At 38.8% G+C, this 27,520-nt stretch overlaps 1 long non-coding RNA gene and 1 pseudogene across 2 annotated transcripts; one reads left to right on the top strand and one right to left on the bottom strand.

The window, feature by feature from the left end:
- Positions 1–94: 94 nt before the first annotated feature.
- Positions 95–27,339, bottom strand: LOC128314108 (uncharacterized). 2 transcript variants are annotated; one of them, XR_008295527.1, is made up of 3 exons: positions 26,773–27,339; positions 26,588–26,683; positions 95–4,883 (listed from the first exon to the last, which is right to left on the bottom strand). It is a non-coding gene; the product is annotated as an uncharacterized LOC128314108 (long non-coding RNA). The 2 variants fall into 2 exon arrangements; XR_008295528.1 differs by having other exon boundaries at positions 95–1,910.
- Positions 9,327–10,262, top strand: LOC106976692 (60S ribosomal protein L26-like; annotated as a pseudogene).
- Positions 27,340–27,520: the final 181 nt, after the last annotated feature.

Below are 27,520 nucleotides of genomic sequence, written 5' to 3'. Positions count from 1 at the left end.
GGCATGTATGTATGTATGCATGTATGTATGTATGTGTATATACATATATACATACACATACATAGATATAGATATAGATACACGCACATATATATATAATTTTGAATATAACAAGATTTTATTCATTTGCATTCATAACATATTTGTATTCATAACAAAACAAAAAAGAAGCATAGAGCTGGATCACTTGGCCCCTTCTCTTCTTATTTCTCTCCAGTTCAAAATGCTTGGCTCTACAGTTGGGCTCAATACATTCAAGCCCCAGCACAGTCCTCTTTGTAATTGATTTACAGTTTATTACATATTTTTAGTACATATTTCAAAGGATTGCATTATGGACATTTTTCCAATTCTTCTCTGAACTCTGGGAAATGGCTTTTCTCAATTCATTGATGGAGAAAAGTTCTCTCCCTTCCTGAATCTGGTGGTCTTATCATGCTCCAATTAGAGGCCTCTCTGCATGATCATTATGCTACATCTATCCTCAAGGACAGGAATAAAAACAACTTCTACCCTAGAGTGTTTCCCCTTCTCCCCACAGGACCAGAGGGGAGTCAGAAAACAGGGGCCTGCCCCATTGCTGTGCTGAGAAAATGGCACGCACAACATGCTCACCCCCAACCCTACCATGGATTGGTGATTGGGTACTTTATTACCTTTTGCTTGTTTTCTAAAATAAACCTCCTGGTTCAGTCAGTTGAACACCCAACTCTTGATTTCAGCTTAGGTCACAATCCCAGGGTCATAGCATTGAGCCCCGCATCAGGCTCCATGCCAAGCATGGAGCCTGCTTGAGATTCTCTCTTTCCCTTTGTCCCTCTCCCCTGCTTGTATGTACTCTATTTCTCTAAAAATAATAAAAATTAAAAAATAAAATAAAAATAAAACAAAAACTTTTCAAAATAATAAAATAAATTAGACCTCCAAAGAAAACTTAATAATGGAACATGTACAATTTTGCTATTTCTCCCTCCTGATCCCTCCATGTGTCCTCTTATTGGCCAATGGGGATATAGACAGGATCTCCTGATTGCAATACAGAAGACAACCGTTGGACCTGTAGCCTACAAGAGTGATGTTAGTTCCAAAGGAGAGGTCAGAATGCAGTCAGTATGTGGCATGCATGTCCAAGGGGATCAGGCAAGGCCTCCTTCAGGAAGTGACTGTGAAGCTAAAGTCTATAGGGTGAAGAGGACTTACCAGGATACAGAGGGTTTCAAGTAGAGGCAGCAGCAGATGCAAAAGCCCCTAGTGATGGAGAGCATGACGTTTTCCAGAAACTAAGAGAGAGCACTGGCATGGTTGGACCAGGGAGAGGACAAGGGAACTCAGCACAAAAACAGGCAGGTGCCATAGAAATGGAGACTTAAGGGGGAAAAAAGCTTGATATGAGGCAGCTTCGTGAGAAACTAGTTTTTCTTTCTACGTGAGGCTGTCTTGAACTGCAGACACAGGGGACAGGTGGTCTCCTCCTTTCCTGTGGCTCTCATTTCCTCTAAAGTCCAGAACCTACTTCGTCTCCAAAGAGTCCTCCCTGATTTCCCTTGCCTTCCTTCCTTTCACAACGCTTGAACTTTCCTTTGTTCCATCAGTGGCCTTCCCTATACCAACTGGCGCTAAGAAAAAAACGCTGGGACAATAGAAAGTAGAAATAACTCCAATGTCTGGCCCATCCCCTTTCCCAGAAAACTGTGGGAAAATGCAAGCCTCACAGGTTTTTTGTTTTTTGTTTTGTTTTAATGACGTCCTGGTCATTTAACGTAGAGGAGAGGATTTCCTGGCTATTCGAAACACATTACCAAATGAAATCCAGACGTCCAGGTCCTTCTTCATGCATGTCTACATCTCAAGGCAAAATTTCTCCCTTGTTCCAGAGAGAGGATTCCTGATAGTCACAGAAAGTGTTAAATCTATCCAAAACAAAAACAAGGAAACCAAAAAATGAAACAAGGCTTTCACAAAAATGAAATCACATTGTATCTGAAGGTGCCACAAGGGCTTACAGTCAAAGTTGCAAGGAAACATCCCGACCCATAGATGGCGCAAGGTGACTGCTAAATAAACACCTCGTTGCAGATTACATCACAGAATGTTTCAGACCTGATAACCAAGCTGCCTCAAGGCTAGAGAGCCTCTGATCCATCCCCCATCTTTGCTACAACCGCACACTGGGTGTGCAGCTTCTTTCTCCAGTACACTGGATATTCAATGGGGGGGGGGGGGGCGGACTCAGATTTCACCATTTTCTTCAAGAACTCCTTCTGGTATTTTCAAATCACCTGTGTATAAAAATGAGCCCAAATTCCTCAGACTCTGATGCAGTTCATCCTCTCCACATCCTCAGTGGGCAGATACTAATCGGGTCCAGTGCACCACATAGAAGCTCCACCTTTTACTCATGTCTGACCTTGGCCTCTGAACCTACTCTATATTTTCCACAACCTCCCTGGACACAAAAGCATTTGGACAATGGGAGTTGTAGCTGAAGGGCTACTTCACGTTGTTAATTTAAGTGTTTATATTTGTTTACTGATAATAACTTATAAAGCCCTATCTTTGCCTCAGTAAATCTTTGCAATGATGCAATTATCTCCAATTTGGAAGTGAGAAACAAATTTAAGAGACCAAGTGGTTGTTAGCATTTTCCAGGCTTGTAACATCAGACCAAACACAGTGAAGACTTTTTCAACCCATCTAGCTGTGACTCTCTATGCTTTGTTCATGTGTGTCCTCCTAATTTTGTTCTTTTTTTTTTTCTTCATGACCAGTGATACAGTGGTGATCTATAGTTAGTTTGCTAATAACTATTATGGTTTATAGAATTTATACTTCCTGGGTATAATCATGTCAATACTGCTAAAGTTTCTGCCACTCACAGAGCCTTTCCAGAGTTCAGGCATCTTTCTAAAATACTTCTTAACTGTGTTAACTCAGGTGACCCTCACAACAATCATATGCAAAAGCAAAGCACTATTATTAATCCTCAGTTTACATATGAGGAAGCTGAGGCACAGAGAAGTTAAATAACTATAGTGAAGATCACACAACCAATGGATTGTAGAACTGGGATCTGAACATAAGCCATCTAGCCTTGAGGCCATATCCTTACCCACTATACTAGTGCATGTTTAGAACTATTACTGGATCATGCAATGAACTAAGTTCATCTTCCCTCTCCTTGATAAATTTGTGACAGGTTGGCTTGAGGTCAAGCATCGGGGTAGAAATAGTTCCCGCCTGGAACTCCACTGTGTGGTGTTCACAAGTTCATCCTGGATCAAGGGAATCTAGTATAAACCCATTAAGGCTGCCCACAAGCACTTGGTGAAGCTTCCTAGGGGCAGAGCTAGGGAAAGTTAGTGGAGCTCTCATTACCAAGAGAAGAGTGGCTTACCCTTTCTTATTTGTTTCCCATTTCCAAAATGGAGATTATTCCATCCAGCTCACTTTAGCGTAAGTTACTCAGAAGTACCCTGCTCAGTGGGCAGCATTAACTGGCTGGATCCAGAGTATGAGGCTCCTCTCTATCAGAATTTCAATGTGTGGTTTCAACAATTGCAAGTTTATAAAAACTAAATAAAATACAAAATGCAAAATGCATTTGTGGGCTCCTCATTTTAAAAGTTAAACATAGGGGTGCCTGGGTGGCTCAGTCGGTTAAGCGTCCGACTTCAGCTCAGGTCATGATCTCATGGTCCGTGAGTTCGAGCCCTGCGTTGGGCTCTGTGCTGACAGCTCAGAGCCTGGAGCCCGTTTCAGATTCTGTGTCTCCCTCTCTCTCTGCCCTCCCCTGTTCATGCTCTGTCTCTCTCTGTCTCAAAAATAAGTAAACGTTAAAAAAAATTTTTTAAGTTAAACATAGAATTACCACGTGATCCAGCAAGTCCTAGGTGCCTACCTAGAAGAATTGAAAGCAGGAACTCAAACAGATACCCATATATACTAATGTTCATAACAGCATTATTTAAAACAGCCACATGCTAGAAGCAGCCTCAATGGTCTCAATGCCTGTGTCTCCCTAACCACATGTTGAAATCCCAATGCCCAATGTGATAGTATTAAGAGATGGGACCTTTGGGAAGTGATTAGATCATGAGGGTGGAGTCCTCATGAATAGGATTAGTGTCCCTCTAAAAAGAGGCCCCACAGAGATCCCTCACCCCTCCCATAATACGAGGGCAGAGCAAGAAGTTTCCTTCTACAGCCCAGAAGAAGGCTTCTAGCAGAACTAGACTATCCTGGCATTTCCAGTCACTAAAATTGGTGTTTTGTTATAGCAACCCTACCAGACTAAGACACAACCCACAATCAATAGACAAATAGATAAAGTGTGGTATACCCATTCTACAGAATATCATTCCGCCATAAAAAGGAATGAAATACTGACACATGCTACAATATGGATGAATCTTGAAAACATTATGCTAAGTTAAGTGAGCATGTCACAAAAGGACAAATATTGTATGATCACTTATATGAAGCACCTAAAATATGCAAATTCATACAGACAGAAAGTAAAATAGAAGTTAATGGTGGCTGAGGGGAGATGGGAATGGAGAGGTGATTGTTTAGTGGGTTTATAGTTTCTATTTCAGATGATATTCTGGAAATGGATGATGGTGATGGTTACACAACCCTGGAAATGTACTTAAATGCCAATGGATTGTGATGACCACAACTGAGATAAGGGCGACCATGTGACTACTCTGTACAATGAGATTTAAGTTCCATCACTAAGTGGGGCTTGTGGGAAAGTTCATTAAAAGATAAGGGTGGAGAATGCTGATTCATCTGGCATGCTCCCTTTTACCTTTGACCCTTTCTTCCTTCTTCCAGCATGGGACATGGGCACGATGGCTAGAATTCCAGCAGGCATCTAGAAACTATGAGATAGAAGTCAGCACTGAAGAGGCAGAGAGGAAAGAAGTCTGACACAACACTGGCATTGTAGAATTGCCACTCCTTTTGTGGAATGATTATCCCTGGATTCTGTTATCTGAGAGAAAAGAGGACTCGTCTTTGGTTTAAACCAGTGTTTAAACTACAAATCCTAACTGATTCAGCACATTAATCTCTATTGTTGTTATTGTTGCTATTGGTTATATTACCAAGAAAGGGGTGCCAGGCCATGGTTGGTCTGGCAATTTCAGCAACACTTGGAAGACCGGTGATGTTGGAAAATGAGTTATCCATAGGCCTAACAGATATTCATGTGAAGTTGGAGGATTCAGGAAAACAACCCTGCCAGTCCCAGTGCCTCAGATGCCGTTATAAAAAATAGAGATATCACTGCCTGTCCCCTGGGGCAGCCATGTTGATTGATATACTTCTCCCTTAGCTCAAGTGGGAAGAGTTTTCTGCTCCACAGAGTAGAAAGGACTGGTAGGCATCTGGCATCTTTTCCTTGCTAGATTTAAAGGGAAGGTGAAGGTTTCTGTAACTGTATTTCACAATTTCATATCATGACAAACACCAGGATAGACTGACTGGCTTGTCATCTGGGTGAGTTATTCCAACACCTCATATTTCGTTGACTTCTGCTTCATTGACCCTCACCTGCACAGCACTCCACACCAACAACTTCCTGGTATGGCTACACCCTGGACCTTGGCAGGAGAGGGAACTACTACACCAGAATCTTGATATCTGACATTTCATTATCCAACTGCCCCTCCCTTTTCTCCTGCCTATTCCTGTGCTTCTGCTCTTTGGCCTGATTATGACAGTCAATCCCATGGGTGTGTACACTGGTTCTAGGAAATTCAGCCCTATCTGTCAATATTTTAGATGCACATGCCCTTTGACCAAGCAGTGCTGTTCCTAGATATTTATCCTATAGATTGCTAGAGTGTGCTAAATAACACACATGTATAAGAATAATTATTTCAGAAAAAGACTCATTAAGTGTGATGCATCCATTAAATTGAATGCCATGCAGTTATTTAAAAAATTGAGGCAAATCTATACGCAGCAATATGAAAAGAGTCCCAGTTGGTTAAACATCCAATGCTTGATTATGACTCAGGTCATGATCTCATGGTTCATGAATTTGATTCCTGCATTGGGCTCCATGCTAATGGCATAGAGCCTGCTTGGGATTCTCTGTCTCCCTCTCTATTTGCCCCTCACCCTCTTTCTCTCAATAAATAAATAAATAAATAAATAAATATTAAATATATATATATATATATATATATATATATAATATGAAAAATTGCCCAAGATATACTTGTGAAAGAGGCAAAGTGTATTATATGCTACCACTTGTGTGGGGTAGTTTACATAAAAATAAATGATACATATATTAACTGTACCCAGCTTATGTATAGTATAGCTATAATATAAATATATGTGTATAATATATATACCTGTAATGCATACACACACATAGTACCCTACTATCTCTAAAAGGATATACAGAACACCAGCAATGGTAGGAGACAGAAATGGATGGCGAAAAGATTTACTTTTCACTGCATATTATTTTCATACTTTTGTCCTGTGTGCCAATATTACCTATTTAAAATAATTTCCAAAAAGATGTTCATCCCAGAACTGTTCTTCTAGGCTCCTTGTAGGTTTGCTACCTCCCTGACCAACTGCAAATCCATGGTCCATCTGTAGCAGACACTCTTGATGCCTGGTCATTATCCCCTCGGGCCTTATTTTCCCAGACTTCCAACAGCCAACATCTCTTTGACTGAAGCCTTTCTCTGGCCATCAGAGTCTTCTGTATCTCCACGTGTGGAAGCTCTCAGCTCATGCTGAGAGAGCATGATTACCCCTGGAGCAGTCCTAACCAATGGCTAGTGGGAATCCCTTCAGGGGAGATAACTCTGAGATGTATTTCCACACTGGCTCCCAGAGTCCCCCAGCAGGATGAAGCTCCTGTTGATTGCAGAGCACACCCTTTATTGGTGTCTTTCCCTCCCCTGTCACGCTCCCTGCCCTCCCCTATCAGCATCTTTCCTACAATTGTCTCCCCGTAAACTCCTTGCTTCCGAATATCTGTCCCAAGGTCTGCCTTCAAGGAGCCAAAAGATCCAAGTCTTTTAACCACACTCTCTTCAAGACCGTCAATTTCTCTTGGCCTTCTGTGGACCTCCCATGGAACAATCTACCCCAACCACCAGTCCAATGCCCCTGAGAAAAATCTCTGAACCATGCTGATTTACCTTCCCCCAATTTAGTATTTATAATCTCAAGCTGACTTTTTAGTGCTGTTCAAAATTCCTCATCAGTTCCTTTCTCCTTTTCCAGAAGAAACATCTTCAAACTGTTACTATTATTGAGTTCTACTTACTTCCACCTCCCTGCTTCAGAGTTCCCACCCACTTCCCTGAGAAAAGAGAAGCAAATGACAATAAACTCCTGGGGATTTCTATATCTAAGTTTCATACATTTTTTATTTATTTTCTCTGATGGATAAGTTTTCCTTCTGGGCTTTTCTTTGCATTTGGTACAGGATGACTGTGGAACTAGACAAGGCAGGTTCACATCCTGGTCTGCTAGTTACCAGTCTTGTGACCTTGGGCGATTGATTCAATCTCTCTCCTCTATAATGTAGAGATAGAAACAGTACCTGCTTCATATGATAGATTGCGGAGTAAATGAGTTAACACTTGTAAAGCCCATAGACCATCGCCTGAAAATATTGTAAGTACTTAATATATGTTATTGTTCTAAATGTTCTGTGATGAACGCCTGTCACTTTTGAAATCGGGGAGAAAAAAAGAATATATTACTGTATATTTGTATGGACGTTGATATCTCTGTTTACCAGTTCTTACCTACTTTTCTTGGAAGACCAGAGGCCTCTGTGTGTACATTCCCACTCCTCCACCTGTACTCACTAACTCAGCCTCTAATTTATCACCTACAATTCTGACCCCTCAGTGTCCCCCTTCTCACTTCTGTCATCATTCTCTCCTTTTCCATTGAATCAGCCTCACATATGCTCAAATTATTGTCATCCAAAAAAATAAAAAAGTCTCCCACCCCGCTGTTGTATGAAGTTGACTCTTTCCTGTCAGCTGCCCCTATCTTTCTCACCTCATATTACCCACCAAAATCAGACTTGCTCCCTGCTACTGTTCTAATAAGCTCTTCTAGCATGGCTCCAGGATCATAATTACCAAATGGACATTTTTTTTTAAGTTGTCTTCTCCAGGACTTCTTTCAATAGCATTTTATGCTGTCTATTACCACCACCCTCTATTGATTAATTCATCATGACTTATTGAGCATTAACCATAAATGTTGTATTATGTAGAGTTTAGGTGCCAGAGATACAGTGATAAAGTCTGCCTTAGGTTGTGTTTCCCCAGGAAGCAGACCCAGAGACAGAAGTTCAGTGTAAGTCGTTTATTTGGAAAGAGATTCTGGAAACACTGGTAGGGGAGTGAGGAAGTAAACAGAGGAGAAAAAAGCCAATATAGGTACATTCATGAGCAGGAAGGATAATTTGGCTCAGTCCTACTTTGGCCCTCTCAGAGACAGCAGAATGGAAGCTTCATCACTGTCCCTGACACGGGGCAGAGGAAAGGAAATATTCTGTCACCTCCCATCTGTCAGTAACTTCTCGGCTCCTCCAGCCTGCCTCATAAGAGGACCAGCATGCTTGAGGAAAAGCCTCAGACAGAACGTTGTGGAAGCTTGCAGTGAGAAGCTGTTGGTATCTATGGCAACAGGGGATATGTCAGGGGCACCAGCAGAGTCTGCTGCAAAGACAGGCAAGATTCATGTTCTGTGGAGCTTCCAGAGACAAATAACACAATGTGAGCAAAAAAATGAATAATGTAGGGGTGCCTGGGTGGCTCAGTCAGTTAAGTGTCCAACTCCGGCTTAGGTAATGATCTCACAGCTCGTGAGTTCGAGCCCTGCGTCAGGCTGTGCTGACAGCTCAGAGACTGGAGCTTGCTTCAGATTCTGTCTCCCTCTCTCTCTGCCCCTCCCCCTGCTCACGCTCTGTCTCTCTCTCCTTCAAAAATAAACATTAAAAAAAATTTTTAATGAATAATGTAATTTCAGATACAGACAAATATCATGAAGGAAATGAAACGGTGCAATGTGATGACCACTGGTGTTGGCAATGTGGGTTGAATTGTGTCCTTTCAGATGTTGGAGTCCTAACCCCCAGTACCTCAGAGTGTGACTATTTAGAAATCGTCCTTATGGAGGTAATCAAGTTGGACATCATTAGGGTGGTAATCCAATATGATGGGGTTCTTATGTAAAGGGGACATTTGGACACAGAGATTCACAAAGAGGGAGATGATGCGATGAGACACAAGAAGAAGACAGCCCCACAAAAGCCAAGGAAAGTGTCAGGGAGGAAATAGAATCAAATAGTATATTAAAATAATAACCCATCATGACCAAGTAGGGTTTAATCCCAGAAGTAAAAACAGTTTAGTATTTAGATATCTATTAATATTACTCACTACGTTAACAGATAGAAGAAAATAAGTCATATAATTATTGAGAAAGATGCCCAAAACCATTGGAAAATATTCAACATTAATTCATGATTTAAAATAAAAACCCTCTTATTAAGGTAAGCAACTTTTAATTTTTGGCTGGCTAGTTACATTTACTTTGTATTTCTCATAAATAGTAGGTTTAGGGTGAAGAGGATCAAAAGCCCTTGCTTTCAAAAATTGTTTTTTGCCCTTCCTTTTTGTTGCCATCGCTAAAGCACCAGCAGCCAAAATGAAGTTCAATCCCTTTGTGACTTCTGACCAGAGCAAGAACCACAAAAGGCATTTCAATGCATCTTCCCACATTCGCAAGAAGAAGTCTTCCTCTCTCTCCAAAGAGCTGAGACAGAAGTACAAGGTTCATTCCATGCCCACCCGAAAGGATGATGAAGTACAGGTTGTGTGAGGCCACTACAAAGGTCAGCAAATTGGCAAAGTAGTCCAGGTTTACTGGAAGAAATACATCATCTACCTTGAATGAGTACAGTGAGCGAAGGCAAATGGCGTGCCTGTCCATGTGGGCATCATCCTAGCAAGGTGGTTATCACTAGACTAAAACTGGACAAGGACCACAAAAAGATCCTTGAAGATAAAGGCAAATCTCATCAAGCAGGAAAGGAAAAGGGCAACTGAAGGGAAGAAACAATTGAGAAGATGCAGTGCTAAAGTAATCTTATATACGGCTTTAAATAAAAACCGTTAAAATGAAAAAACTCCTTTTCAATTAAAAACAAAACCTACCCAAAATACTTTTCAGTGGTAACAAGCATGAAAGAATAGAATTTGAAGTAGAATTTCATTATTTGAAATCATGTTAAAGGCTTATACTTGTTCCATTATTTTCTTTTTATGGATAGTATTGGTCACAGCCTTAATTTATTGATACACAGTCTTAGATCAGAAATGCAATCTCCCATAATAACTGTGTAAAAGAATACCTGTTCTGGGAATATGGATGAGCTCAACAGTAGAGAAGCAGGGACACATAATGAATTTTGATTTTTCTTTTCTTTTCTTTTCTTTAAAGAAATTGTCTGTAGACATTCCTATCTCTTTCCAGCTGACTATATCTAATTGGAACACAAAGACCGGTCATTCAGCTATCCCACCCCTGGCCTTTCCCATTGCTTCCACACCATGGAATGAATACTGGCAGCCCTAAATCATTTCCACGTCGCTGGTAGTGCAAGAAAGCTACCAGAGTTTATATTTATGTCTACTTTCTTCAGCATAAAAGCAGGTTGCCTATATTTCAAGCCATAGAATTACAGAGCATTATTATGGAAAGAAGTCTGAGAAACGCAGTCTAAACCAGTAGTTTTCAACCCTGGCTGCACGCTAGAATAACCAGAGGACTTTTAAACAATTAACAACACTCTGACCTCACCCTCAGAGTCTAATTTAATTGGTCTAGTAAGAGACCCTGGCTTTGGTGGTGTTTTGTGTTTCTTCTTATTGAAGTATAATTAACATACAGTGTTATATTAGTTTAAGGTATAAAATATAATGATTCAACAATTCTATACATTATTTGGTGCTCTTCAAGATAAGTGTACTCTTAATCCCTTTTATCTATTTCACCCATCCTCCTGCTTACCTACTCTCTGGCGACCACCTATTTGCGATCTGTATTTAAGAGTCTATTTTTTTTCTTTATTCATTTGGGTTTTTTTTTCTTAAATTCTACATATGAATGAAATCATATGATATTTTTTTTCTCTGATTGACTTATTTCACTTAGCATTCATTATACCCTCTAGGTCCATCCATAGATGAATGGATAAAGAAAATGTAGTATACATATACACACATATGTAATATACATATATTGGAATATTACTGGTCTTGGTAATTTTTAAAAGCTCTCCCAAGTGATTCTAACATGTAACTGCAGTTTTAAAACACTACTGTAGTTTATTTTTTTTTAAATGAGCAAACATAGACCCCGAGTGACCAGCTAGGTAATGGCAGATCTCATTGACTTACAGGTGATATTTATGTTATGAAGATTTCCAAAACTTGGAAATGAGTCACAAAAGATGACTGTGTCAATTCAATGCCTCCCTAAAACATGGACTTAAGCCCACCCAAGGATCACCTTTTAAGACATGAGACATTTTAAAGACATGTCTAAGTCTGTAAAGGTTAGATGTTAATTTGTGAAAATGAATACTATATAAATGAGTTTTTGTATAATAGAAATAAAAATTATTTCTATTCATCTGAGAAGATAATCCCAAAGGTTATGATTTTATTTACCTATGGGACATGAACCAGTTTTGTATCTAATTTATCAATCCTATTCCAGCATAATTTTCCATTTATATTCTGTCTTGATTTCTCTTGCTCTCTCTCTCTTTCTCTTTCCCTTCTAATACATCACTTACTTTCTCTGTGTCCAGTTTCCTAACTGGCTTTATCATCTTTCTGGTTACTTCATTAATGAGAAATCAAACTTTGATACTTGCTCACTAAGTATTTATATGGAAATTACAAATATAAAATCATGAGAATTATGTTTTGACACTTGAAAATGTTGTAAATTTTATTAAGTTATCCTAAACCATTAAGAAGCTTTAATTCATCATTCAAGATGTAATTTATTCTGTTCTCCAAATATATTATTCATCGAACACATTCAGAAGCCATAAAATTGGAGAATTTTACTGCAGGCAAAGTAGAGTAACAAGAACCTAACTAATGCTCCCTTTTAGAAAAAAATAAAAAATAAATGGGCAAAATGTATGAGTCTACAGTTTTCAGATATTGGACACCAGGGAGTATAGGATAGTGATCCCTGAGGAAGGGAAGGAAACAAGGAGAGCTCTGTGATCATCCCAGCTTATTGCCTAGAAAGAGTTTCCAAGAGGCAGTGCAGGGAGGAGGGCTCCCCAAGTTGTGGAGGTGGAGCTAGAACTCAGGGATGCCAAGGCAGCTAGAGTTTCACAGGTGAGAGCTCCACAGAGAGAGCTTTAGAGATCTGAGAGAGTCTCCCTGGAATGTTCAGGTAGAAAGTGATCAGTATAAACATGTAAGGAAACTACCTGAGGCCAGGGAAAGAATTAGTGGGGAAAAAAAATACTGGTTGCTTACCTAAGACTGGAAATAGTTCCTGCTTCCACCAACCTGGGTGGAAAGTTTCCTATTTCACAGCCCATTGGGTAGAAGAATCCGTAGTTAGGGAAAAATCAGCCCTTGACTAGAAGCTGCTCTGGTCCCATCTAACAAGGCTTAAAAGCAAGCCTCAAAGGAATGCAAGTAATTGAGCTCAGAGCAAGCATCAAGAATATTTATAGGAATATAAAAATAACCAGCACCCAACAAGGTGATATTCACAATGTCTGACATTCAATCCAAAATTACCAGGCAGATTATATTTCTAAAACTTTTGCCTCTGTGCAAGAAAGGATTACCAAGAAATTGCAATCTTCTAACAAGTATTGTCAATCTGATGGATAGAAAGGAAACAAAACTGAATACAAAATTTTACTTGTCAGTAAAAAGTAAAAAGAGGAAGATTGTTTTTTACGTGACCATTAAGTGCAATTGACACTGAGTTTTTTTTTTGTTTTAATAGGGCTATTGTGTTGCTATGGTTACAAGTTTGCATTAGCATTTTCACTAGGAAACGGTGTGGTCTGAACATTCCTCCCACTTTTTACATCTGCCCACTTGCTCCAGACAGTGATTTGGTAACCTGGCTTCCAGCCCTAGCCTCCTCCACCAACCCCAGTGAGTGCACATTTTTCATCCCCTTCTCAGAAAATTTTAGCTCCTCTGAGATGTGAAGTTAGGTTCTGGCTCCTACTCAGAATGCATATTGTCAAACCGCAAGACACTGATCAGCTTCCTTTGTGCAACTCAATAACCTTTTACCTCTTTGGCATGATCTATATGCATGAGATCACTATGAGATAATTCATTAATTTTAATAAGCTCTTTAAAAATGCATGTAGAAATAAATTTAATCACTACAGAAGATATCCATTTTGAAATTCTGGGTGTTTTTCTTAAAGCAATTCTTGTAAGATAATTTTGCAGCTTCGTGATGAATCTTCTTCTAAGTTTTACATGTTCATATATCTTTCCATTCTTCCTCTCCCCTTCTCCTTTTCTGCTCTCCTCCTCCCCTGTCTTTAACCATTTTTTCTTGTTACAGTTATTCCCATCATTCAAGCTTGTATCTCTGAAATTTGGTCCTCGAATCAGATTATTGGAATGTCTCCTAAGCAATAAAAAGGTAGTGGAGCACCTGAGTGGCTCAGTTGGTTAAGCATCTGACTCTTGATTTCAACTCAGGTCATGATCTCATGGTTTGTGAATTCAAGCCTCCCATCAGTCACTGACAGTGAAGAGACTGGGATTCTCTCTCTCTTTCCCTCCCTCTCTCACACTCGCTCTCTCTCAAAATAAATAAATAAATAAACATTAAAAAAAGAAAGAAAGATAAAGGCAATAGGCAAAAAATTCGCAGGATTGGGCCTCCTGAAGACTGACCCAGTAACCGAAACTGAAGTTGGTCATCTTCAAGCATGGGAAGAGCTGCTAACCAGTAACCTAGCTCAGGTTCTTATCATTTCTAATCAGTCTTTATTCCTGAACCCCCTCTCGAGCTTCCCTCCATACACCAACCATACATCTTTCTAAACTGCAGTCTGTCACTTGAAATCCTCCTGTGGATCCCTGTTGTCAATAAGATGATGTCCAACCTCCTTAAAATATCATTTGAGGCCTTTAGTGATCTGTATCCTGCCTCTTACTCTGACCTCAATGATCAGTGTTCATGCCCCTCCCTATCCACCCACCAGTCAGTCTCTCTCTCTCTCTCTTTCTCTTTCTCTTTCTCTTTCTCTCTCCTTCACCAAGCCACTCCAAATTCCCTATCACTCCCAGCTCCCCAGCGCACCATATTTTCCTAAGGTACCATGCTTTTGCATGAGAGGCTTTCCTTTGTTCCTTGTTCCCCAACTGACACCAGCCCAGTGATATCAAATTACAATAATATAATTTCAAGACTGATCTTTTATCCTAGAAAAGTGTGCATAACACTCTGTCTCATAGCTTCTGTTGTCTCTGATCTTTGCAGCCAAGTTTATTTATAACTGTGAATTGGAATTCTCTACAGTTGTGGTTTCATGATGTCAGATGCCAGCAGGAAACGGAACACTTAAATCAGTGATCCACATGTCTGAGAATATGTGAATGCTTAGCACTGTGTAGCTCTAGTCTAAGAAGCAATTAGTATTGACGGGTCCTTGGGTCACCACACTCTGAAATCTCTAAGTACTTTCAAATACATCATTGCATTCACTGGTCCTCTCATGGTGGCCATAGTGGCATTGCTCACATTCTGATGCTCTGCATAAGATGCTTTTAATGTGCAATAGTAGCACAAATTCAGGGACGCCTGGGTGGCTCACTCGGATGAGCGTCAGACTTCGGCTCAGGTCACAATCTCGAAGTCTGTGAGTTCAAACCCCAAATTGGGCTTGCTGCTGTCGGCACAGAGCCCGACTCAGAGCCTCTGTCCCCCTCTCTCCTGTCCCTCCCCCACTCACTTGTACTCACTCACTCTCTCTCTCTCTCAAAATTAAATAAAACATTTTAAAAAAATTGTAGCACAAATTTAGATTGCCCAAGCCATGGGCTGGTATGTGGCAGGTTTAATACTCCCTCATACATGGTCCACTGCCACGCTGGGCACATCTGACCAGTGACCGCAGGGCTATCCTAACCCAAATATATAAGAACTGTAATATCTTGGAAAACACACAAAACCACAAGTAACGAGACTTGAAATTAGACTGTCACTCTACTCCTCTACCTCCATGGTGTGACCTGGAAGTCATTTCCCCTTTCTGTGTCTCATTTATCTCATCTATAAAACTCATGAGTTAGACAAGACCATTGTTTCTTCAACTGGAATCCACAGACTGCCTGCATCAGAATCACCTGGGATGCTTTTTGGCAATGCAGACACTCAGCACCCTCCCCCCTACTGAGTCACACTCCTTAGTGGGGGACGAAGAGAGCAGGGGGAGTTTAGAGAATGGGAGAAATCCAAAATCAACAGTTTAAATAGCTTAAGTAACTCCTATGCTACTAAAACTTGGGATCCACTGCGATAGATGATCACGATGGCGGTGGCTCTCTACCATGTTCCCATCATCTAGGTTGCTTTCTGTGGTAAGATGTGTTATAAAGAAAAAAATCGTTAATGAATTTTAAAAGCTAAGCTTAGCAGTGTATTTAGAATACAAAATTTAGAATCGTGTTTGAAAATTAACTGTAGGCAATTCAAGGTGATCATTATAAATCGCACCACTTCCATTCATTCATTTTCCCTTTTATTTGCTTGTATGGGATAGCAAAGCCTTCCAGGCCTTTCTTGAGTATGTGCATGGTCCTGTACAAGCATGTGGCCTTCCAGATTTGTTGGAATATATCAGAGCTTTTCAAAACCTCCCAATTCACCAGTTTTTCCTCTTAAGTTTTGTGGTCAGCCTTGAAATGCTACAAGACTTACTGTTCTTACTGAGATTCAGCTATTTTTCCTGAGTAAATACTCCTTGGATTATTGCAAACCTTTAATTAATTTCCAGAGTTCTAAAAAAGGTTGATTTTGACAGTTTTTATTGCTCATAAAGAAGAGCAGATTTTTGGAGGTCTTTACACCCCTCATTTGTTTGTTTCTGTTTTTGTTTTACCCCATAGCCATCTCTGAATCCCACCCCAGCTAGGTGCAGATATAACCCCAGAATTTCAGGGCAGTTAAGCTCCCAGGAAATTCTCCACTATGGGTGACTGGACACAGTCCTTCAGACGGATGCTTCTGAGAGGCTTCTGTATGCTTTTCCAAAGTTCTGAGAGAATCTAGACCCCATTGCTTAAAGCAACAACCTCAATAATACACACTTATGTTAGCTTTTCCTCCCTCCCTGCCTCACTCTTTCCATTCCTTCACTCTTGTTTCAAAGAACTCTCTCCCAAATAACTCACACCCTGATCCTTGTCTCGGCCTCTGCTTCAGAGAGGACCCAAACTAAAACAGCTGTCTGTTCTGGTGAACTATGTATAGTTGTGGCACTTATAAATTACTGTAGTGCTTTACTTCACCAGTCTTCCAGGTTTTAATCAAATCTGAATACATTCACTGGGGGTATGTAGCACTCATGTGTATCCCAGAGTAAGAGAGGGATGAGCATTAAGAAAAGCTGTTCTAAAGCGTTATGATTTCAGGGCACCTGGGTGGCTCAGTCGGCTAACCAACTTCAACTCAGGCCATGCTCTCATGGTTCATGGGTTCAAGCCCCGCTTTGGGCTCTGTGCTGACAGCTTAGAGTCTGGAGCTTGCTTCTGTGTCTCTCTCTCTGTTTCTCCCCCACTCATGCTCTGCCTCTCAAAAATAATAAATAAACATAAAAATTTTTTAAACAAAGCATTATGATTTCTAGGACAGAAAAAGAGCTGCCAACACTTGAATTTTGGGGTAAAAAGCAGATGTCTCTATATATTACAATCCTTTACTACCTAGACCAGATTTTATAACCAGAAAAGCAGCCTCCCTTACACTAAGTATATCATGAAGTTAAACAGAATGAGGTCTGGGCAAGTTCTTTCTTGGTAGAGCTCTCAGCTAATCACCACAGGGCTTGATAATGATGATTATTATGCTAGCAACAACAGAAATGATAATCCCTATGATTGACAGCTGACCATGCTGGGCACTCACTGTAACCCCTACTCCAGCTATTAAGAGTTAGCACCTGATGGGAACATACATCTGAGTTGCCTTCTCTTATTAGGTGCCTGAAGGTCATAGTGTCCGTCTAAATTGGATTTGGAATTACATAAAATACATGTGTATTCCCAGACTTCCAAATGTCCTTTTAACTATATACAATCTCATTTGCAGTATCCTTCCATCTGGAGGCTCTTGTTACTATTCCAAGTGGCCATGGGATGCATTAGCCACTGGGACACATGTTTGCTATTACCAGGTGCTCATAGAACAACTGCCCCCTAGCAGTTCCTAGCAAGAAACCAACAACAGAATCTGGAGGGATTGGAGAGGTCCACAACATCACTTCTAGTGTGGGTAGGAGGTGATTTCTCTGCCAGCAAAAAGTTTTCATCTACCACTGGGCCTGTCTAGTGGCAGTCACGCGGCCCTGATACAGGGACTAAAGGCATCTTTCAATTAAGGATTTGACACAGACAATAAAAATTACTGCAGAAACTGTAGACAAATACTGAATCTACTTTGTGGGATATAATACACAGTTCTGTACACTGTTAATTACAAATAGTATCTAATACACTCTGATGCCTTCTTAGTAAAATGGTTGTGAAACCTTCTGTCAGGAGTAGTTAGCGCTAAGCTAGGCACCTAATAAGAATGATAATGACAACAACAGATTCTATTATTTTAGTACCTGTTATATGCCAGGACCTTCACGTTCATTATCCCTAGCCTTCAGAGATACGCTGTAGGCAGTAATCCATAAGATCCCTATTTTACACATGAGAAAACCGCCATTCCGAGAGGTTAACTTGTCTAATTTAGTATATGATATTTGAATGAATTAATATTTTTGTATGAATGAATAAATGACAATGAATAAGTGAAATTAACTAATTAAATGAAAGGGGAATTGGAATGCTCTAGAGCTGGTCCAGTAATGCTTCTATTTTTGTCATACTGGGTCACAAATAATATCTTTTTTTTTTTTTTTTTTTTGCTTCTCTTTAATACCTCCTGCCAGGCTGGTATTTTCCTGATAGTGGATCAAAATACTAATATCAAAGTATTGTCATATTTTCCTGTCTGCAATTTCTTATAGTTGTTTTTTGACCCTTACTAAAAACATATGTATTTCTGCCTGTCTGTAATGTTTCACCAACTGTGTAATGCCACAAAGGGTGAAAGAATGACTCTAACAACCTCCACAATATGCTTACAAATATTTTGTGTCAAAAAACTTTTGCACTTGAATTAGAAAAGGTGTTAAGTTTCTTGATTTCTTTTTTCATTATAAAAATACATGCTAATTACAGAAAGTCTGACAAAACAAAATGGAATAACTTTTTATGAATATATATGGTATCATTTTTGAAAGACAAGCATTGTTAGCAGTAGTGTGCTAGATTTCCTTCCTGCCTAGGCGTTTTTTGTTTCTCTTACTTAACTTTAAAAGGTTTTAGCTATTATATACTCTTCTTAAGCATCATTTTGAATAACAACATAAAAAAAGATAACTACTACAGTGTCATTTAGAAAATAGTCTATATGTCCATCAACTGGAGAATTTAAGCATTTAATGCAAAATTGAGGATTGAAAGTATTTAATGCAAAAAAATTTCAAAATTTAGATTTAGATTTATTTCCTTAGGTGTAGTCTTACTATATGTATATATCATACTCATGTATTACATGACTCATGATTACATATACATATAAATAAATATATGTAAACTATTCTTAGATATGATTCTTCATCCTAAAATTCATAAGCTCTTTCCCTGATAGCTTTGTGGTCTTTCTCTGACCACTGAATATTATCTTAACTTTAACAGGTTTGGTAAAAACCATTTGGTAAAAATCCATTGGTTTCCTCACTAATATTTTTCTACTCAACTATTTCATATTCACAACTGTTCAAGCTTCCTACCTTGAGTATGAGAGAAAAGATGGCAGATTTCACTAAAGTCTTTTTGATTCTAAAGCCAACTAAGAATCAAAGTTTTCCATGTTTTTCCCATGTTTAATGCAACAAGTGAAACAACACAGTTCCAAAGCATATGAAAACAAAGCTAATTATATCCCTCCTGCCCCTATCTCTCCACTTCCACCCCCTGAGGTGCCAAGACTAGCAACCCAGTGTGCATCCTTCCACGTTTTCCTTTTTCCTGGTTCATGATATTGGCACAGCATACACAAAGATACATGTTGGAGATTCTTACTGAAATACTTCCAGATGAAATCATATGGCATTTGGGATTTGCTTAAAAACATTCATTTGCTTGAATATTTGTTTATAGATAAATACACACACATTTATTTTTACATAAATAGCATTCCATTTTACACATTGGACCATTTTAGGAAAGTTTTTTTCTTTGCTTTTGCTTTTTTTTTTTTTTAACTTGCTTCTGTCCCTCATCCCATCCCCTCTCCATTCACCCTGACTCAATTTCCAACTTTACAGCTCATGTTAAAGTTAAGGCTCACCCCTCTGTATTTTTCACATACATACAGCCATATACAAGCAAATTTGTGCATATACATATATGTAAATATTCATAAATTATCAGATTTATAGTAGGATTTTAGCATTGTTTGCTACTTGTAATTATAGTTGCTATTAATTCTTAGAAAACAGAAATTGTTATATTTAAATAATCTCGTTTTATTCCTATTTTGCTTGTAGTTTTTATTAGGAACCAATGTTATCAAATGTCTTTTCAGCACTTATTGATATCATATTTTTTTCTCTTTCAATTTATTATTGAAATAATCACCCTCGTACTCATAAAATAAATTTTATATGGTGATAGTGTGTTATTATTGTGATACACTGCTGGGTTCTATGTGCTATTTTATAACATTGCTTGTACTATATCAAGTTTTGGTATTAACATTATGTTGACATCATAAGAATTTTTCCATCATTTTCTATGGTCTGGAATAGTTACATAATACTGAAAATGCCTGTTATTTATTTATTTTTTAAATTTTTAACATTTTACTTATTTTTGGGAGACAGAGATAGAGCATGAGCAGGGGAGGGGCAGGGAGAGAGGGAGACACAGAATCTGAAGCAGGTTCCAGGCTCTGAGCTGTCAGCACAGAGCCTGATGCAGGGCTCAAACCCATGAACCGTGAGATCATGACCTGAGCTGAAGTCAGATGCTTAATGGACTAAGCTACTCAGGTGCCCTGAAAATACCTGTTATTTAAAGGCTAAATAGAACTCAGCTATAAAAACATCCCATCCTAAAGCCTTTTTTTAAATTGTAGGCCTACAATTACCTAGCCTAAATCTTCTATGGCAGCATTTCCTACGTTCACTGATAATAGAAATCAGTGCAGGCTCTTGATAAATACAGAAATTATTGGGCCCTGACCTAATAATAGACTTGAGATTCTGGTTCATCAGATCTGGGATACAATCAGTTGTAGGAATTTATAGTTTTAGCAAGCACAGTTGATTTGTATCATAACTCTATAGTAATTAGTCTAATCAAGTTTCCCAATTAATTTTGAATTAATTTGGGTAATTCTATTTTTCTAGAAAATTATTTCTTCTAAGTTTCCAAATTTGTTGCACTTGAGTTATTTGGCATTATCTTGCAATTCTTTCAATCTCGTACATTTCTGTGGTTATGCTTCCTGTCTCATTTCCAATTTCACATATTTTTGCTCTCTTTTTTCCTTAATCAAATCTTCATGAACTTATCTATTTTACCAACTTTTACAAAGAACCAATTTTCAGAATTAGTCTCTGTGTCATTTTAAAATTTCTGTTTCATTAATTTCAACCTTCCTCCATATTAGTTTCCTCTTAGGTTGTACACATTCAGATAGTTTATGATTATCCACTTTTATTGAACTACATATATATGTGTATATATATATGTATATATATATTGCTGTATATATACATATATATATATATATATAGCAAGATTCCTACATTACCACTGTTTTCTCCCCTGAACATCTTTTTTTTTTAGGTTTTTTAGAGTTTATTTATTTATTTCAAGAGAAAGAGCATGCATGCAGGGGAGGGGCAGAGAGAGAGGGAGAGAGAGAATCCCAAGCAGGCTCCATGCTGTCAGCACAGAGCCCAGCGCGGGACTCCGTCCCATGCGCCGAGAGATCATGACCTGAGCCAAAATCAAGAGTCCATTGCTTAACCTACTGAACCACCCAGGAGTCTCTCCCCTGAATATATTTTCCTTTCTTGAAGTCTTTCGTTTATTTATTGTTTGCTTAAAGTCTTTCCTTTAGCAAATTCCTCAGATTTTGTTTAAGTCTGCTGTGATTCTTTTATTTACTCTTCTCTATGGCTGCTGGCCCTTGAGATATAGTGTTATTTTCCTTTGTCCTTGAGGATACTGTAGCACTAGAATCTTGAGAGTGGTGAAAGCAGAGGGGTCTCTGACTGTGTGGTCCATTGCATTGATGAAAAGGTTTTCAATCCCTTTCTGAGAAATTGAGAGGATGCCTACCTTCTCTGTGGGAGAAAAACAGCCTTTGTCTTCCTGGGGAACAAAAAGACAGGCACACTCGTGCTGGCTAATGTCAACCTTCTCCCTGAGTGCTTGGGGGTGTCTGTGGGCCAAGCCCTCCCCAGGAACTGTAGCTTTCAAACTGTCCCCAGGCTTTCTCTGGGCTTTATCTGGCTTTAGAGTGGTAGGGGGAATGGAAGCTTGGCCTCCAAGTCCTAGCTCCCAGTTAACCCAGGAGAAGTTTTAGCTTGGAGTTATCAGCAGTAAGGTGGGCTTTCTCAGACATCATCTCCCCAGCATCCCCTATGCCATGTTTAAGATATATCTTGATTATGTAAGTTCTGAAAACATTTATAGTTGTCACAGATATGTATTCCTCCTTTGGGTGGCCCCATCCCAAACCCACCATGTCCAATTCCACCTTCTCCAAGAGCAGTCCTGTTCATTCAAGGAACCAGTAAATCCAACTCCAAGGTATATATGGTCCAGAAAGTATCACGGATATTTATCTTTTTTTTTTTTATCTGAACAGCTTTCCTCTGGGAGATAATCCCCTACTGTCTATATCTTGAAGTGAAAATAAAGAACTGAATATACTCAACTCAGCCATGAAAGACAAATTAAAGGGTGCAGGTTCTACCAATCAGATGCTTTTATCAGAGACTTTCACTCTTGCTGGCGACACAAAGATCTAGGGATGGCTGAGAAGTTGTACGTGGTGACAGTGCCAGCATCATGAGTCCAGTGAGGGTGGCATTAAGAGGTTAGACTTAATGCCATGGACATTAGTGAGGGTGGCATTAAGAGGTTAGACTTAATGCCATAGACATGGCCAGGTGAGACTCTGGCCATGTTTACTGCAGCCAAGTCTCTCTTGGTTCCTGTCTATTTTCCAAGCCTAAGCCCAATTTTTTAGACCTTCTATTGATTCTGTGAGTTGCCTGACAATTTATTTTTCATTTAAGTTAGCTGGAGTTAATTTCTCATGCTTATAACCAAAAACCCTGCTGGATCCACAATGCCAGAAAACTCCCCTATATCTAGGAACAGGTTAAACAGCTATACCTCAAACCAGATCACCTTCATTCAAATCCAGGATGGCATACTACACGAGTAGCTATGGTTTTAGCCAATTCTAAGTAACACCAGTTTCTCATCACTATCCCTTTAAATCCTACCCTACCCTATACTCACTCCTATCTTCCAGTAACTATAATCCCTGGAATGATCAACAGTCCTCTCCTGAAATGCAGCCAGATTAGATCACAAAAATAAAAAATCCAAAATTTCAGATGACTTTTTTTTTGCTCATATTTTTATTTTAGGATGAGAATCATATGATTTTGTAATAACGTCCTCTGGGATATCATTGGCTTTAGTGCAAGAATATACAAAATATTATGATAATAAAATATTAGGTTGAAACTGGATAAAGCAATCTGACAAAGGTTATCAGAGCTTATTTGATTGGTAAAATTTTTATTTGGTCCACATAATTTTCTTAGATTTGTGTACTTTTATTAAGATCATAATTAATTTACTCGTAACTCACTTCTGTTTTTTCCTCCGATACACCTAAGAAAATAGCAAATGACTAGTCAAATACTTCAGCACCAAAAATGTTAGAAAATGAGAATAGTCAATTCGTTCATTTCTAACATGAGCCTTCTCATCCTACATCACCACCTCAATACAAACCAAAAGGGATAGTTTCCCTAAATGTGGATTAGTGCATACAGGGTGTATTTGATTTTCTACTTAATTGTGTGCCTGTAAGAGACGTGGACTAGAGACCATCCAATTTTCCATACACATTGGTTTTGACCTTTAATATCTTCTGGTTTTCAGGGAAATAAATAAACAAATAAATATAGTAAACTTGATCCACCTTTATCTTTGCCAAAATCATGAGACTGCTTTTAATTTTCTGGCTCTATATGACAGAAATTTCTGATTCCAATTCAACTTGCTGGAAAAGTAGATCTCATATTTATTTCCTAACACATCGCCTTTATTGAGTCACGTTTTGTCTATTTGAACATATGTTAATTATGTGATACTCTTCTAACTTTCATAAATTCTATTTCTGCCTCCACAGGGAAGTACCCCAAAGCATTTGCAAGATCTATGCATTTCCATTGGTGGCTAAGTCTGTCTCCTTTGGAGAATTTCTCCTTTGTTCATCCTTTTCATTTCCACTCTTTAGTTCTAGACCTAGATTGCTACCCATCCTTCTGTAAGGTTCAGCATGTTTCCTCTGATCCTGGTGCTGCACCAAGTTCTTAATGAGTTTCATCTCATTTCAGCCTCACAGCTCCATAGCTTTCTTCATTGTACAGATGATGATCCAAAAATGATAATTAGGCAACTTGCCCAAGACCACACAGTGAGTTAGTTGAACTGAGACCGGAATCTTGGTCTAATTTCATCTGTGCTTTAACTACTATGCATATTGCCACTTTTGGCTAAGCTGCACGCATGCCATTCCCACCAGAGAAGACAAAAAAGGAAGCATTTTCCTTCAGCTAATTACTTGGTTTTACTGTCATTATCCAGGAAAAGACCTCAGTACATCATTGGCCCTGCTTCTAATTACTGTTCCAATGTAGCTCAATATCAACTATATCAAAAACATCATATTTGGTAGATGACCCCTTCTCTAATATTTAATGGTCTTATGGCTAACAATCTTATAAAGCAAGTCAAGTCAGGACATCTAAGTGTATATTTTGTAATCCATTTATATTGGAGATTTCTCTAGAAAGTTGAAAGTCTCAAAGAGGGATATTCTCTGTACACTATTAAGCTTTAAAAGTTTTGAGAACTAAAATCATTATGGTCATGATCTAAGCCTCTGGCTATTTAAATCTAAATTAATTTAAATTATATACAATTAAAAGTCCAATCTATCAGTTATTCTATTCATGTTTAAAGTGCTCAATAGCTACATGTAGCAAGTGGCTACAAAATCAAGCAGCACAGGCAGCACAGATATAGCATATTTCCATCATTGCAGAAAGTTCTATTGGATAGCTCTGGGTCTAAAGCACATACCTTTGGGGGCTTGGCAGTTGTCTCAGAAAATTGAGACTCTATATTATGTTTCTATAATTTCTTATTCAACTTATAAAATAGCTTCTTTATACTAAACATATATTTTGGTACATTTCTAAGTTTTCTTAAATTTTTTAAATGTTTGTTTATTTTTGAAAGACAGAGCATGAGTGGGGGAAAGGCCGAGATAGAGGGAGACAACAGAATCCAAAGCAGGCTCCAGGCTTGAGGCTGTCAACACAGAGCCCGACATGGGGCTCGAACCCACAGACTGCCAGATCATGACCTGAGCCGAAGTCGGATGCTCAACCAACTAAGCCACCCAGGTGCTCCACGTTCCTAATTATAAGATGATCTGACAAGTCTTATTTTGTTTGAGTGAGTTAGAACTTGATCAATGAGGTCAGAGTCAGCAGATCTGTTAGCACAAAGCTGGTTTATCAGTTAGGATTTTCAGCATTCAAATGATCCCAAAATAATAGTAGCTGTAATAAAATAGCTATTTATTTATGTCTCATATAAATGAAGTGTGAATATAAAAGGTCTTAGGCAGGTATGACCCTCTCTATGGTGTCAGAATCCCAGGTCCTTCTATTTTTGCACTGCATTGTCCAAGACAATTTGCCATTCCATCCACATTCCAGACTCCACAAAAGAAGAAAAGTAGGGCATATTCTTGCCCTTTGAGAATATTTCCACGAGTTTACAAATTACTTGTGCTTACATCCTATTGACCATAATTTAGTCACATAGCTATATTCTAGGCATCCCTATACTCAGCTAAAAACTGTTGCTGTGAAAAAAGGGGTAAGTGACAATCAGTGCAATAGAAATCTCTTCACAGTTAATGAATAAAACTTCCTATGGAAAATAAAGTTTTCTACTTAACAGTTTTCTTCATTGCGGATTCTATGAATATAATTTTTTATTTCAAGTATTCAAACCCTCAAAATTATAAGCCAGCAATCCTTGAAACCATTAAAATCTCAATATTTTAGGAAAATTATTTACTTCTATTAAAGAGAAATAGAAACTCAACATAATGCTAAGAAACAAAATAGGAATTAAATTAACCCAAATTTTATGGTGCTGATAGGCACATATTTGCTAACATACTTTATCTTTCAAAACAAGATGTTAAGAAGCCAACTCAATATTTTGTATTCCCAAAGCACCTATATCAACAGTTCTTCATTATTTCAAGGGTCCTGTTACTTACTAAATATTTCCAATTTCTGATTTCAGCTGAATTTTAATCAAGCTGAATGAACGACTTTGGGGTTTGTGTTTTTCTTTTATTTCTGTAATTATCTATTCTTCTGTGTGCTGGAATTGAACCCAAACTGTCTTAAAAGAACATGTAGAAGCTCTTTATACAAACCAGTATTCTCCCCTCACACATGTTTAGAGAAGGGAATGACTATCTATTTAGATATAGACCCTCAGTGAGTTTCTCTGGTTCCTCATTGCCTTAAAGGAAATGGCTAACATAAAATATCTTTACTTACCCACATAACCTGGAATTCACAGCTGTTCAAGAAGTAATATTTGTGAAAGACCTCTTCACTGCACTGAATACACTAAAAATTTATCCTCAAATTAAATCAAACCATCTGAAAGTTGCACACTGTGTTTTGCCCCTCGTAGAGTTAATTTTACTGATGCAAGTCTTAGCATTGTGCCATAGTCCGATATTAAAACATGTTATAAAGAACTGCCCTGTGAAACTTGTTATTATAGTTATAGTAAAGATACTAAGAACGGTGTCAAAACATTATTCACTGACTTGCCCTGTGATTCATAAAAAATTATTTTTGTACCTCATAAAGAGCCATAGGTGGGATCCGGCACAGTTTGAGCTCAGCTGCTCGTACACCTCGGCCACAGGGTCATTGTCAAGATGATGACTTTAAATGCTGTGTATAGAATATATGTTTAGAAATCAGAGCCTTTGTCCCTAGAATAAACCCCAGACATGGCCACCTAAACATACTTTTGAAATTACCTCTGTGGAGGGACTCCTGGGTGACTCAGGTGGTTAAGCGTCCACTCTTGATTTCGGCTCAGTTCATGATCTCAGGGTTTCAGGAGTCCAAGCCCCATGTCAGGCTCTGCACCCACAGCATGGAATCAGCTTGGAATTTTGTCTCCTTCTCTCTCTGCCCCTCCCCCACTCGTGCTTTCAATGTCTTGAAAGGAAGGAAGGAGGGAAGGAAGATTTATTTACCTCTGTGCTGTGGAAGGAGTTCCAAGTTTGTTAAGAGAAGCATATCAAGACCAAAGTAAACAGGCACTCAATGACAATAAGAGGAGAAACAGAAAAGCAGCCCAGCCCAGGAGGGAAATGTACCCAAGAGCTCCATTTGCCCCAGAGCCCTCCTTGCTCTGGCAATCAAGGGAGCCCCAGCTGCCTCCCTGCTTCTGCCAGCCAGCGTAGGGGAAAAGCTGGTTTGGAATAATTGTCAGCCAGAAAAAGGTTTACCAGGCCTTATTGTTAGCAGCTTGGGAACAAAATAGGAACTGGATTGATTTTTGCTTTTCAACAACTGCTAAATCTACAGGCTGAAGGTCAAACTGCATGATGAAGATAAGGAAATCTGGATTCAGACTAATATTTAAAAGGAAAAAGCAGGAAGAAGGAAAAGAGGAAGAGGAGGAGCTACCTCCTGGAGATCTGAGGGCTAAATGAAATAATGCAGTAAAGCCTAACACATGGTAAACTTGTTTACTAATTACTTTAATGATTCTTATTG

This window comes from Acinonyx jubatus, chromosome C1, assembly GCF_027475565.1.
Source record: "Acinonyx jubatus isolate Ajub_Pintada_27869175 chromosome C1, VMU_Ajub_asm_v1.0, whole genome shotgun sequence".
NCBI lineage: Eukaryota > Metazoa > Chordata > Mammalia > Carnivora > Felidae > Acinonyx > Acinonyx jubatus.
The sequence above is the reverse complement of the archived record's forward strand: the minus strand, read 5'-3'. Positions and strand labels throughout refer to the sequence as shown.